We start from the raw sequence: 15,390 nt of genomic DNA, 5'->3' as shown, positions 1-15,390 counted from the left end.
AAAATTATGACTAGCTTGACAGTTCAGATATGTGTACTATTTGAGAAACATCATTCATGATGAAGCAACCTGCTGGATTGGCACCTCATCAATCATTCTAAACATTCAAACCTCCTCACCAAGTTCAGGAGCTAAACTGTACAACATCCACAAAAGCCAGTGCTGTGGGAGTGGGAAGGAAAAAGATGCAGCTACTGTGATCCCTGTGGAAAACATTGATCTGGATAGGACCAGGAAGAGGTTCTACTGAATCGCAAGTTCCCACATGATAAACCAAACCATAAAGGTAATAGTCTCTTGGTTACCATCAGAGTTACCTGCAAACTAGCACGGAGCAAGTAAGATCAGAGACACTGCATAGCTTACAGGCTGGGGTGGAAATATATTTTTACTCTTTGGGCTCTCGTACCAATACTGAAGAAAGCTGATGCTGACGATACATAGTGACGTTTTGCAAGCAGCTCAAAAAGACTTCTAAATGTACTTCTGATTTATTATTGCTGCAATTTGCAGACTGCAAATTCTTTTTAAATGTACTTTTGAAAGGTCTAAACTAGCAATTTACACACAACTTCAAAGTTCAAATTTCAAAGTAAATTTATTATCAAAATATCTATATGTCACCTTACACAACCCTGAAATTAGTTTTCTTGCAAGTATACTCAGTAAATCCAAGAATCATAATAGATTCAACGAAACATCTCACCCAATGGAGTGGACAACCAACCAATGTGCAAAAGACAACAATCTGTGCAAACACAAAAGAAGAAATAATAATAAAGAAATAAGCACTAAATTTGGAGAACATGAAATGAAGGGTCCTTGAAAGTGAGTCCATTGTGGGAACAGTTCACTGATGAGGCAAGTGAAGTCGAGTGACGTTACCCGCACTGGTTCAAGAGTTTTTTGCATTGCTAGTTTATCCATCTTTGTGTGTAGTTTGTCATTGATTCGATTGTGTTTCTTTACATTTACAGTGAACACCCACAATATACATGTACTTTGATAATAAATTCACTTTGAACTTTGAAAAGAGAAATTAAATCTATGAGGGACAGAGTCCAAGTGGGTTAAACAGTGGAAAGAAAATTTAGAATATTGAAGGAAAGGCACAAGGCAATCGTGCAGGGTAGTGAGATAGTATTGATGATGGCTATAGCTGAAACAGTCAAAGGATAGAACATAACTCCAATACAAGTCAAAGTAGAAGACCAGTAAAAAGGGAAAACTGAGGGCCTTTTATCTAGATGAATGGGTATTTTAAAAAGGAAGCAAATTAAGGGCACAAATTGAAAAATCATGACAACTTGCAAATCATTATGAACTTCTGATATTAAATATTCAAGATTACTTTTGTAATTGCAGTTTGCTGTCTTTTGTACATTAGTTGTTTGTCCGCCCTGTTGGGTGTGACCTTTCATTGATTCTATTGTATTTCTTTGATTTACCAGGCATGCCCACAAGAAAATGAACCTCAGGGTTGTATATGGTGACTTATATGAACTTTGATAATAAAGAAAGTAAATTTATTTACTTTATTAAATAAATTACTGTATTAAACAAATATACTCAGATCTTTGAAAACAATGGGGTACAAAGGATCTTCCAAAGTCAAATCATCAGTCCAGGTGCAAGTAATTAATAAAATATTGGGTTTTGTCTATAGATTCCCAAGCAACAGCAATCTAAGGCATTGGATAAATCAGTAAACTTTAGGTACATAGAGTGTGCAAATTACAGACCCAAGAGATTCTGCAGATGCTAGAAATCTTGAACAAGCAACACACTCAAAACTTTGGCGGCAAGTCAGGCAGCATCAATGGAGGGGAAATAAACAGTGAATATTTCAGGCCAAGACCTTTCATCAGGATACGTCAAAGGTTTATTCCCCTCCACACAGGCTTCCTGCCTTGCTGAGTTCTTCAACATTGTGTGTATTATGAGAGTATAACACTTAATTTTTAAATAATGTGTAGTTTAGAATAAAAACAAAAAGTGGTTTAACCACAGTAACAAGTTATAGATAAAGAGATGAAATAAAAAGAACTGCAATGTTGCCAGAGCCTGCCAAGCCTGAGAAATGCAAAAAAATTCCAATTTCAGAGGATCGAAAAAAAGGAAAATTACAATATCAGATTAATCCAACAATGAATAAAACCATCCTGTAAGTTTCTATAGATAAATAGAAAACTAGCCGAAGCGAATGTGGTTCCCTTGGAGTCATAGAACACTACAGCGCAGAAACAGGCCCTTTACCCATCTAGTCCATGCTGAATCATTAAGCTGCCAACTCCCATTGACCTGCATCTGGACCATAGCTTTCCATACCTCTCCTATCCATGCACTTATCCAAATCTCTCAGACCTTTTTTTCTGGCTGGTCCAGAACCTAAAGCGAACTTTGATAGTCTTCCTCACTATCCACTACACCTGTAATTTGGTGTCATCTGCAAATTTTCTGGTCCAGTTTACCACGTTATCATACAGATTGTTGAAATAGATGACAAACAATAAAGGACCCAGCACTGATCCTTGTGGCACATCATATAACAAAAGCCTCCAGTCAGCCTCATCTACTACCACTCTCTGGCTTCTAATCCAAAGTACTAATCCATCTTGAAGGCCAAGTGACTGAACCTTCTTGACCAACTTCCCTTGCGGGACTTTGTCAAAGTTCATGTAGAGAACATCCACTGTCTTGCTTTCATCAACTTATCTGGTAACTTTCTTGAAAAATTCTAAAAGATTAGTTAGACAAGACCTGCCACACACACAGGCATGTTGACGATCCCTAATAGGTCACTGTCTATCCAAATACTTAAATATCCAGTCGCTTAGAATATCTACCAATATTTCCCACTACTTATGTCAGGATCACAGGCTTATCACTTCCTGGCTCATTCTTACAGCCTTTCTTAAACAATAAAACATTAGCTATTCTCCAATCTTCTGGCACAAAGATAAATTATGTTGGTCAATATGTAACTGGCAGAGAAATGTACTTATTAAGTCTATTATCTGTCTATATCAAGTGCAAAAATCTCCCTAAAATATTGAACAACAGGTCTTAAGTGTATTATCTGAAAAATTATAATATTGATGAAAAATAACACTAGAGAAATAAAGGGGAATGAAAGGCAAGAAAGATTCAAGGATTTAAAGTGATGGCAATAAAAAAGAAAGAAAGATGAGGTTTATTTGTCAAATGTACATCAAAGCATGTAGTAGAATGCATCATTCATATCAACAACCAACACTGTCCAATGGTGTGTCACGGGCAGCTCGCAAGTGACGCCATGCTTTCGGCAGCAACATAGCATGCCTACAATTTACTAACCCTCACCCGTATGTCTCTGGGATATGAGGGGAATCCACATGGTTACAGGGAGAATGTACAAATTCCTTACAGACAGTGACGATAACTGAACCCTGATCTTCCAATCACTGGTGCTGTAAAGTGTTCTGGTAACTGCTATGCTATCGTGCATTGCATTACGAGGTAGTGGACACATTGGTTGCCGCCTTCCAAATTTCCATTCATCCAAGAACAATTCTCACAGATTAGAATTTAGCAAAAGTAATGTCATTAATTAAGAAAGGAGAGACAAGGAAACAGTTACCACTAGAAGGGAAAATGCTGGAATCTATCTGAAAGGATGTGGTAACAGGGAACATAGACCATAACAATTTCCCAGAGTCAACATAAACTTATTAAAAGGAAATTATATTTGACAAATTAGTTTTCATTTGTAACTGTAATTTTCAGGATAGATAAGGGGAAAGTTATTGATGTGGTGTATTTAATCCTCAAGAAGTAACCACGAGGTTATTAAACAAACTAAGAGCCCAATGTATTGATTATGGATTGATTAAAAGATTGGGCTGGACTCTTGACCTCACAATGTATCTCAATGTGGCCTTGCATCATTATTGACTGCTGTATTTTCTCTGTAACTTTAATTTTAATTCTGCAGTCAGCTGAGAACTGGAGGGTCCCGGAACGAAAAGTCAGCTGTTTATTTCTTTCCATAAATACTGCCTGATCTGCTGATTTCCACTAGCATTCTGTGTGTTATTCTGCATTCTGTTATTGCTTTCCCTTGTATTAACTTGAAGTATTGCTGTAATGAAATTATCTATAAGGATAGCATGGAAAACAAAGCTTTTCCACTGTACTTCAGTACATGTGATAATAATAAACAAATTTACCAATTCAATGAATGGGATTAACTGAACTTTTTTTCAAATTGGGAGGCTAACCAGCGGAATACCACAGCGATAGAAACCGGGGCAAATGCTGTTCGCTGTTTATAATTAATGATCTCGTTGGCTGGACCAAGAAAGACCTGGATGTTTGCCCATGATACAAATCTGAGTAACATTCCAAGTTACAAGATACAAACGAGAGAAAATCTGCAGATGCTGGAAATCCAAACAACACACACAAAATGCTGGAGGAACTCAGCAGGCCAGGCAACATCTATGGAAAAGAGTACAGTCGACGTTTCAGGCCAAAACTCTTCAGCAGGAAGATATATGCACTTTAGGAGGATCATAGATAGAGTGACAAAATGAAGTTAATATAGGAAGAAGTTAAGTCATAAATATGAAGTCTCGATGAAGGATCTCAACCCAAAATATCAACAGTTTACTCCCCTCCATAGATGCTGCCAACATTTGTTGCCCATCTCAAGTGCCCTCAAAAGGTTGTTGGGAGCTGCATTCTTGACCTAGTGAAGTGCTTCTGCTGAAAGTCTATCCATAGAACTGTAGAAGGTGAAGCTCCACAATGAAACCCAGGAAAGATGAAGGACCAGCATCCAAGTCAAGATGGTGCAGAACTTGGAGAAGAACCATCAGGAAGTGACATTCCCACACAACCACGCCTTAAAATATGTTTTTGAGCAACCTGGCCAAGAAACAAAAATGCATTCAGTAGATAGTCAACAATACATTGGTGGAAGAGTAATGGCATACTTCTTTAGAGTTGCTCATACTGCTCTCATCCAGGCATTTCCCTCCATAGATGGTCCTGACTTGCTGAGTACCTCTAGCATTTTGTGTTGCTCAAAATGTGAAGTCATCTACTTTGAGAGAAGCAAAACATTAACATTTAAATGTCAAGAGATTGAAAAGTGTTATATTGAAGTATTTGTTTGCATGAATGAAAGCGAACATCCAGGCTACAGCAAACAATTGAAATGGCAAGCAGAATTTTACTCTGTTACAAGGAGATTTGAGTAAAAGAGTAAATATCTCTTATCGTAATTGTACTGGGACCTGGTTGAGGCACACTAGACCACAAAACGTACTGTAGGAGCAGAATTAGGCCATTCGGCCCATCAAAAGTGCTCCAACAATCATTGATTTACTTTCCCTCTGTACCCCATTCTCCTGCCTTCTCCCCATAACCTCTGACTCCCTGACTAATCAAGAACCTATTAACTTCCATTTTAAATATACCCAATAACTTGGCCTCCTCTGCTATCTTTGGCAATGAATACCACAGCCATGCTTTCTTATCAGTACTGTCATCAGAAAGGAGGTATAGGAGACTCAGTCCCACACTACCATGTTCAACCATCAGGCTCTTGGACCAGTAGGAATAACTTCAAATATCCCAACAATGAACTGAATCCATAACCTATGGACTCACTTTAAAAACACTACAACTCATGTTTTCAATATTGATTGCTTATTTATTATTTTCTTTTTGTATTTGCAGTTTGTTGTCTTTTGCACATTGGTTGTTTGCCTGTCATGTGTGCTTTTTCATTAATTCTATGGTGATTTTTTCTATCTATGCTGAATACCTACAAGAAAATGAATCTTGGATGACATATTTGAACTTTGAACAGATTCACCACCCTCTGGCTAAAGTAATTTCTCCACATCTCTGTTGTAAGGAGGCATCCTTCTTTGTTGAAGCTGTCCCCTCTGGTATGAGGTTTCACATACAGGTCGAGTCTCTAAACCTTAGAAATAAACTTGGAATAGACCAAGTCTAAAAATTATCAACATGATTGCTTTTCTGGGACTGTCCCATGAGCAGAGATCAAGCTAAGTAGGCCTTTTCAAAAGCAATTTCATTGAAACATATATGATTATTATTACAGTTTATAAGGCTCATGGAGAATTGATGTTTTCCCTGGCTGAGATACCTTGGATCAATGCCAACATTCTAAAAATAAGGGGCAACTGAGGACAGACGTAAATACTAACTCTCCAAACGGAGAGTAAATCTTTGGAATTCTCTATCCAATGGAGCTGCAGAGCTCAGTTACTACATATACTTAAGACAGATAAATAGATTTTTAGATATTAAGGATTAGCATAGGAAAGCAACACTGACTAAATTGTGGAGTGAACCCAAAGGGCCCAACCCAACTTGCAGAATCTCATATTTTGGGCTCATAATTTCTAAACTTTTGAGGCTGTCACATCAATTAATTTACCCCCTTCGTTCCCAAGCCAAAAGCAATACTTTTTCATACGACATTGAACCCACAATATCAACGAAAGCAGTCCTGGATTCAGCAACATCATATCAAAGCTGACCTTTATACTAGACCATCTTCTGATAAAATAAACATTAATGTAATGTTATGGGGAATATTATTCTATATTTAGACTAAAGCATCCATGTGGACTAAGGGCCTGAAAGAGTTTGGAAGTGTTTTGCTTCTGGAACTAAGCAGAGTGCAGGCAATACTAGATCTGGTATCGTTCAGCTCAATAAGATGAATTAACAACCTTACAGTGAAGGCACTGCAACATAGAAGCAGTAATATGTCTGAACCCTAATGCAAGGGACAACAAAATGGATCCCAGACTAATATTTTAAACTTAAATAAAAGCAATTATCAGGGTGTGAAAGCAGAGCCAAGTAAAAATGAACTGCCAAAAAACACCCCTGAAATAGCTGTAATTCAAGCCTTGGTAGGGAGGGGGAGAGGGAGGGGGGGAAGAGAGAGAGAGAGAGAGAGAGAGAGCGAGAGGAGAGAGAGAGGTTTAGGAAAATTACAATGATGGGCGAAAATGAAACGAACTGGGAGCTGGGGATTCTATTCAAGAGGCTTTAAAAAGGTCTTACATGACAACTAATACTTTGGTTTCAATTTTCCAAAATGTCTTAGATTCAGGGATATTTCTATTATTATTATTATTATTATTATTATTATTCAAAAAGGAAGGGAGACAAGTCAGAATTAGTCAGTTAGCAAAACATCTGTCATGGCAAAAATGTCAGAAAATATTAGAGGTATGACCCTGCAATGAGGAAAAATTCAAAGAAATCAGGAAATATCAACAAGGTTTAGATGAAAGGAAAATGTGTTTAATCAATTTAGTGAAGTTCTTTGAAGTAAAATGTTCTATGGTTAAACATACCACATCAAATATGATTACAGAAAAAAGAAGTTCATGGTGAAGCAGATAATATATTGGTGTGGACAGATCGGCTGGATAACAGGAAACAGACAGGGAAGATATTGGATTTTTCTTTGGCTAGCAAAATGTGACAAATGCCACAGTGATTGATACTTGGGCAGCAAATTTTATTTGACATGAAGGAACTTAAGATGTGGTTGCTAAACTTTCTGATAACAGTTGGAAGGAATGCAAAATTGTGAACATCAAAATAGTCTACAAAAAGGTACATAAGATATGTGAGTGTGCAAATAAATGGATCAAAATGCTGGGCAATACAAAAAGTGCCATTTTGCAAAAAAAATAATAAAAAAGCTAACAGATTACAGAACTCTGACCCTTGTTTCCTGGAAGATGATTTTAAGGTATGTAGGTCCAGAAAGTAATGAGGAAAGCAAACAAAATATTAGTACAATGGATTCCAGTTAATTGGAACACATCAACAGTACATTTTGGCCCAATTCAATGGTTGCAGCAATTAGCTGAAGTTTCACAGAAACAGTTACAAACGTATAAAAGAGAAAAACTACTGTTTACTGACTAACAAATTATGTACTTGAATGAAATAAAGAACAAATTAGAACACTTACAATACCACATTACTATAAAACTGCACAAGCTCAATAATGAGCCCCAGCAAAGATGAAGGACCAGTATCCAAGTCAGGGTCGTGCACAACAAGGAGAGGAACCTGTAGGCGGTGATGTTCCCTTGCATCCTTCTTGGTGGGTCAGGATGCTAAGTTTGCTTTTCAGCAAATTAACTTAGAATAAACAGATTGCCATCAGCTCATTTTTTTCTACTGTGACATATGTATACAATACACACAACAGAAGGATATTTGTCCCACTTCATTCTGAGACAGAATCTAAACTAGAAGTTCCAGAAAACTGTGTATGACAAGGGGGTTTTCTATTACTTTCCAGTTGTCTGCATCGTATTATGTATATAATCCACAAAAGTGCTAAGAATTGATCTGCAAAACCATCACCCACATATTTCAAGAACAATCAGAGATTGCCGAAAGCTAACCTTTTAGACATACAATTTAAAACAACACACGTTATTCCTTTTGTAGTCCTTCACTTCTGTGCATTATTTATTATAGAAGCCTGAATGTAATATTACAGGAGAGGGATGTGGATTGTCCATGTGGCTTTCAATCCGATGGCCAAAGTAGAATTACTGCAGCTGATTTTTCAAGACTATACAAAGATGTCTTATTCAACTTTAGGAGTCCTTCTTGTGCTAGTTCTACAATTCACTGCCTTCCAAAGAGAAATCTGGATTTTTTTTTTCCAGAAGACAATTCAGAAATCAATCAAAATAGCTACGATGGAGTTTAATTACACAAGGAAAACATTATGTTTCAATTTTAATCAAGATTGATGGGGCAACAGGATGGTGTAATACCACTGCAGCACCAGCAGCCTGGGTTCAATTCCACCGCTGTATGTAAGGAGTTTGCACATTCTCCCTTTGACCATGTGGGTTCCCTCCAGGTGTTCCCTCATTCCAATGATGTTCAGATTAGTAAGTTAACAGGTTACATGGGTGAATTTGGACAGGATTTGTACATTGGGCCTTTTACTGTACAGTGTCTCTAAATCAATCAATACTACAAGGATGTAACAAATTTTACAGCTATTGCTCTTTGGCAAATCCCTTAAACTACTCACACAATATTACCCATAAGTAATGTCTCAACATTTTCATCAGATTTACCAATGCAACAGTTACTGAATTTAGATGCACGATTTACCAAGAACATAGAGAAACAACAAAAAATCTCTTTGGCAACCATTAACAGAGTGCATTTAATGCACCCCCAAGATGATTCAAACGAATATTATCAGAGTTAATTAAGATGACCAATTAATGAAGAAAGCAGATGACCAAGACCATTTTTGAGATGGTTGAGGAAGAGCATTGTTGAGGAAGCAAGTTTTAAGAACTGTGTTAATAAAATAAGTAGAGAATTTTGGGGAGAGAATTCCAGAGCTATGTTATAGGTTTATTCAGCATTTCCTCGTAATGCTTAGTTTTAGGCCTAATATCAATAGAAAATTTTCAGGAAAAAAAGTTTTGGAAATAAGCTTCAAAAGACAACATGCTTGTACATTTGACAATTCAGTCAATTACAAAACACAAATGCATAATCAAGAACACTCCTGCGGTTCAATGTTGCAAGCACAGATTAGGTAAAAAGTGGCGGCAAAAGCATTAATACATTTTTACAATAAATACTACAACATCACAGATTTTAAAAAGGGCACTATTAAACATTTTACCATTTCTTCACTCTTTGTAGTATTCTGCAAAGTGATAGCAAAATTACTGTGTTGTCCTGAATGTAATTAATCCACACTGTATGATGCAGGTAAAATGAAAAGAAAACAAGAAACTTCAATACGGTTTACATTTCTGGATGAAGCTTGTCCACCTCAGATTATTTTCATCACTGTATCCAGACTTTCAACCAATAGTATTTCAACCTCTTTCATAGGTTTTATCTGGACAAAATTTTTAAACTATATTGTACAAGTAAAACCTGATGCTGCTTCATGCTTTATATGGCTCACTGCCACAATAAGTTCATACAATCAAATGAAAACTTGTGTTATAAGCCAAATGACATTGCAAGAGAAAGCCTGCACTAATTTCAGAGAGTACTTTCTTGGCTGTAATGCATTGAACAAATAAAGAGGAGATGGAAGATGGCGGTAAGAGGTATCTTGGTGGAGACAGTATGTGGAAAGGAGAAACTGTAGAACTGCAAAACACAGGACACAAAGAACAAAAGCAAAATACAACAGCAGCTATTGAAAGCAGGAATAGAAAGTGGTAGAGAAAAGAAAGACTTTGTAATTCTGACTTGAAAACTGGGGAAAATACACATGTAAAAATAAATTCACAAATCACTGTAAAACTGCAGAGAGCTCAAAACACCTGCTCAATGACAAAGTAATACTGAACTCAAGGAAATTATACCTGGCTTGACAAATACACATGTTAAAACACCTCCCAAGCATTATGTGGATACATCCTGCACTGTATGCACAGAATTTCTTCATCCTTTTTCAACTATTCCCATCTACGCAGCACCTCTAACAAAACATGCCGATGTACTTCACAGAATGAGAATAAGGCACAGAAGATGGGCAACTGCATCATGCCAGCCAGCCAGCAAATGAGCCACTTTAATCACAGTCTGGGAGAAAACATTGATCATCCAAGCATCTTTCCACCAGCCTTCCAAGAAGAGAGCTACAGCCTCTCAGTACTGTTTAGGTGCACATACCTTATTCTCATCTAATCTTTCCACCAATTAGCAGATTTTAACCTTTAGTTATCAATCTCTCTCCAAAGAGGAAAAGGATGTACCTTTCCACCGCTCAATCAAAAATTTTCCCACCATTCTTGTTCCAAATCAAATCACCCAAGTTCACCTTTTCAGGTGTGCCATTGAATAAAATAATGATGCAGAGTCATGCAAGTATTAGAACTGAATGTGAGGTCAAATGTTTAAAGAGAACAGGAATTAAAAACTGTCTTGAAGAGGGGAAATTTAAGGCAGGGAATTTCAAAGCCAAAAGCCTTCAAAACTGTTGACGTGGTTGTCAATGGGAAATTCTCAAGTTGCCAAATTAACAAAGCAGATATTTTGATAGAAAACATGGCTGGAATACATGACAGTAAATAGTCAAGGTGTTGATTAAGCTGATAATTGAGGCCAGCATTGGTTGAAAAGCACAAAAGTAAAAGCTACTATGTGGCTGAATTTTGGGGCAGATATCTCAATTTCATATTTGACCTTGGATGCTCCCAATGTGCAATCTGAATATGTTCTCATTTTTTGTACCATCTTACATCAGAAATGAGGCAGCAATCTAAAGCTATGGTACCCTGTTGCTTACAAGACAAAATAGACTATTTCCAATATCTGAATCACAAATGTTCATAGTCATACTTAAAACAAAATCAAGAGTTACAGGTTGTGTTTCTTAAATTAAGAGGCATACCATACAAATTTACAAAGATCAGTTAAATTTAAGGTTTTAGCTAACTTGATATTTTAATCATCTTCCATATAGTTTTTGTTCCCCCTCCCTATCATGGTGAAAGTCAAACAAAGTGCAACACAGAAATATGTCCCATTGAACATCTTTACATTTAATGCATTCTAGAGAAAACGTCACTAGCTTAGGCTTCATTTACCATTTTGCTGATCATCTCTTACTAATCACTAAATTGGCAACAAAGAATAAATTTAATTAATATTACACGAATTCTGCTTCTTGATTCCAACTATTTTGAGTGTGGAGAGTAAATGTGTTGAGCTTCAGCACAAGGGACACTGAGGTTAAAACGATATAGTATTGGAGTTCTCAGATCACTTCATGGGGCTGTGATTTCTGATTTCTCTCCTCTCCCCACAAAAATGGACAGAACACAAGGAGAAAATAGTCAAGTGTAGCTCTGGGAGTGATGACATGATCAAAGAAAAACCACCTTTGATAGTTTTGAGCAGAGGATAAGGGATGAGGAGCTAGGAGGGTGGAGGCAATGACAAGGTACAGGTGCTCCAGGAGAAATGTACAGGCACAAATCATGAACAAATTAAGCAATTTATTGACCAGTGCGTCAATGAATACACAACATGAAACCGTCCCAAACCCAACACAGTAAGATAATCATTCTCAATTATGGTCCCAGCTGAGGTGGCAGATGAGTACATTATAATTGGCCTCAATAATTCTTCAGTTTAGCAACAGCAAGTACAGTGGAGCACCAATGTAATGTCAGAGTAATATGATGCTGATTCATGGGCTTAATTGCATGTCATGAAAGCAAGCTAACAGAAATCAGTTTTTTGCCAGGAAAGGATCAGTGGGGAAATGAAGAAACAGGAAGACAAAAATTCAACATCAACCACAAACACACTTCCCCAGTAACTGGTTAAAGAGCCAATTTCAAAAGCACTGAGTTACTTCACCTGCACACAGGTGGAGAGCACAGTTCAAACATCTGTTTTACAAGCTGCAAATGGTTCCTCTTATGGACATGAACAAAACACTAAGGTTCTACTCTTACATGAGTTATGAATACCCATTAAATCACTGAGCAGGCAAACATTTGGAGGCACTTCCACAAATACAACTAATAAAGACTGCTTGCAGTGGTCAGAAGCAAAGGACTCTCGCACTTGGGGACAACCAAAGCAGCAGAAATAATGAATTTGTTAAAAATTAGTCCTTATCAAATTATTGCACCCAGCATATTAAAATATTTATGTAACATACACTATTCCCAAGCATTATGTAAAAAAAAGACATTTATAATATTTCAAAGTGATGGCAACCAGAATATAATGTAGTCAAATGCAGGGTCAAAAGGCAGAGATGTAATAGAAGAAAACAGGAATGCTGGAGAAGTGAAGGAGAAGCACAAGTTCACAGAGTGTAAACACACAGCCCCAACTTCTAAACATCAAGTCCTTTCAACTGTTTGAAAATATGTGCAAAATCATCAACAAAATGGCTGGGAAAAATAATTAGGCATTCTCTCTTCTACCACCCCACCTCCTGTTTACTGGACAGAAGATACAAAAACCTGGTTCAATCTATCTCACTGTTAGAAGACCACTGAACGTAACTCGTTTCAAAATCTACCTCAATGTGGCCTTGCACTTTCTTGTTTGCTTGGACTGCACTTTCTCTGTAACTGTAACACTTCATTCTGCATTCTGTTGTTGCTTTTCCCTTATCACTGTATTACCTCAAAGTTCGGTGATGAAATGTGTAGAAATGGCATGCAATACAGATTTTTTTTAACTGTATCCCAGTGTGTGTGGCAATAATAAACCAATTTCACCAAGTTGGCAGCATGCAATTTTAAGTGCTTAAAATAAATAATGTCACTCACTCAGATATGTGGGAGGCAGGGCAAAATCAATAGAAATTCAAGATTTGCACTGTTAGATCTAAAAAAGCATTAATATATTTGAAGATTAACAAAGAGACATCTTGTTTAAAAATGTGAAAAGAAACACAAATGTATTGATCGATTGGTTTATTATTTTCACATGTACTGAGATTCAGTAAAACATGTCTTGCCGACTGGCCATACAGATCAATTTGTTACAACTGTGTACTGAGGCAGACCAAGGGAAAAGTACAGAATAAAGTGTAAGGTTGCAGACAAAGTGCAGTGTAGGTAGACAGCAAGGTCAAGAACATTTTCTCAATGCTGATTGCAATCATCAGGTTAGTTACTTGACAAGTTACTGTTGGACTCTATCAGTGGTGATGTGATAGAATTGGTAATGGATTCCTACTCAGAACAAGTGTGCAAGCCACATGTTGTTCTGTGCCTGCACGAAGAGCCAGAAAAGAACTTAAGGAAGAGCTATTTCTTAAATGGGAGAACAGGGTGGCAAATCAGGTTAAGCAAAATAGAATCATCAGTGTTAAAATCAGGTTTATTACCATTGACATACATCATTAAAATGTGTTGTTTTACAGCAGCAGGACAGGACAAGACAAAAATAACAATTTACAAAAACAAATGAAGAGTGTAAAACACAAATAACAAGGTAGTGTTCTGTACCATTCAGAAATCTGAGGGAAAGCTGATCTTGAAACGTTGAGTGTGGCACAAGACTACTGTGGGAAAACCTAATTTACATAAGTGTCATTTACATGCCATAAAGTTATTATTCTTTGGTAACGAACTTGATAAGTGTGGAGTATTAATGGTGTGTTCCAGTTGTAAACAAGCAATGTTCCCATTATCAGACTCACAGATTAACGAGTATGACTTCCTCCTGCTCTCTCCCCTTCAGCCCACAGACACAGTCCTAACCCTGGCTCTCATTCTACACCCACTCCTACCCTTAGGTGCCTGCATTGACTCCCACCGCCCCCTCCCCCTCTTGTTTACACATTACACACTCTGGCCGAGACAGGCGGAGAGCGGACAGTTGCAGAGACTGAGATGACTCCGAGGCCGGGCAAGTCGGCGCTGGCGGCTCCCGGGCCTGCGGAACCGGGTCTGGGATTCAGACGGCGGCCACCCCGCTGCCCCCATCCCCCGCCTCCCGTTCAAACAACAACAGACTGACAGCTGCCGCCCGCCCACCAGGTGGTGGCGGGCCGCCTCCCCGCGCCTCGCTACTGCCCCTCCGACACCCCTCGCGTGTCTTCCCGGCGGCGGCGGGAGAGTAGCGAGCACCGGGCCGGCGTAATTGGACACAACTCCGCACCTACCTTCCCCTTCACTTTTGCGCCATCTTGGATCCACTTGTCAGCGTCCCCCAACGGCATTGTGGGTAATTGACCTTCGGTCACGCCTCCTTCGCCTGGCACTGCGCATGCGCCGCCGCCTCTTCCCTCCCCCCCGGACGGTAGGGGAGATGGGTTTTGAACAGGTAGGAGTGCAGAGGTGTTAACACCTGGGTGTCAAATGCAGGGTGGAGAGGTTTCCATAACGGGAGGAGCAACATCTGGAAGGTTCAGAGTAAATTTATTATCCAAGTATATATATGTCATCATATACAACCCTGAGATTAATTATTTTGCGGGCATACTCGGTAGAATAATAACCATAATAGTCTCAGTGAAGATTGCACCATCTTGGGTTCAACCAGTGCACAAAAGACAACAAAATGCAAATACAAAAAGAAAGAAATAATAACAAATGAATAAATCAGCAATAAGTATGGAGAACATGTGATGAAGAGCCCTTCAAAGTGAGTCAAAAGGTTGTGGGAACATTTCGGGGATGAGGCAAGTGAAGTTATCTCCTTTCGTTCAAGAGCCTGATGGTTAAGGGGTAATAACTGTTCCTGGACCTGGTGATGTAGGTCCTGAGGCTCCTGTACCTTCTTCCTGATGGCAGCAGCAAGAAGAGAGCATGGCCTGGGTGGTGAGGATCACTGATGATGGATGCTGATTTCCTGGGG

General features: G+C 38.3%; 1 protein-coding gene across 4 annotated transcripts in view; it reads right to left on the bottom strand.

The window, feature by feature from the left end:
* Positions 1-14,782, bottom strand: part of helz (helicase with zinc finger) — a 302,830-nt gene extending 288,048 nt beyond the window's left edge. For all 4 annotated transcript variants that reach the window (XM_073026388.1, XM_073026389.1, XM_073026390.1 and 1 more), the window contains exon 1: positions 14,696-14,782. The gene's annotated coding sequence lies outside the window, so the exon portion shown is untranslated. The remainder of the gene's footprint in view (positions 1-14,695) is intronic.
* Positions 14,783-15,390: the final 608 nt, after the last annotated feature.

This window comes from Hemitrygon akajei, chromosome 22, assembly GCF_048418815.1.
Source record: "Hemitrygon akajei chromosome 22, sHemAka1.3, whole genome shotgun sequence".
NCBI classification, from domain to species: Eukaryota; Metazoa; Chordata; class Chondrichthyes; order Myliobatiformes; family Dasyatidae; genus Hemitrygon; species Hemitrygon akajei.
This window is presented reverse-complemented; position numbering and strand designations above follow the sequence as displayed.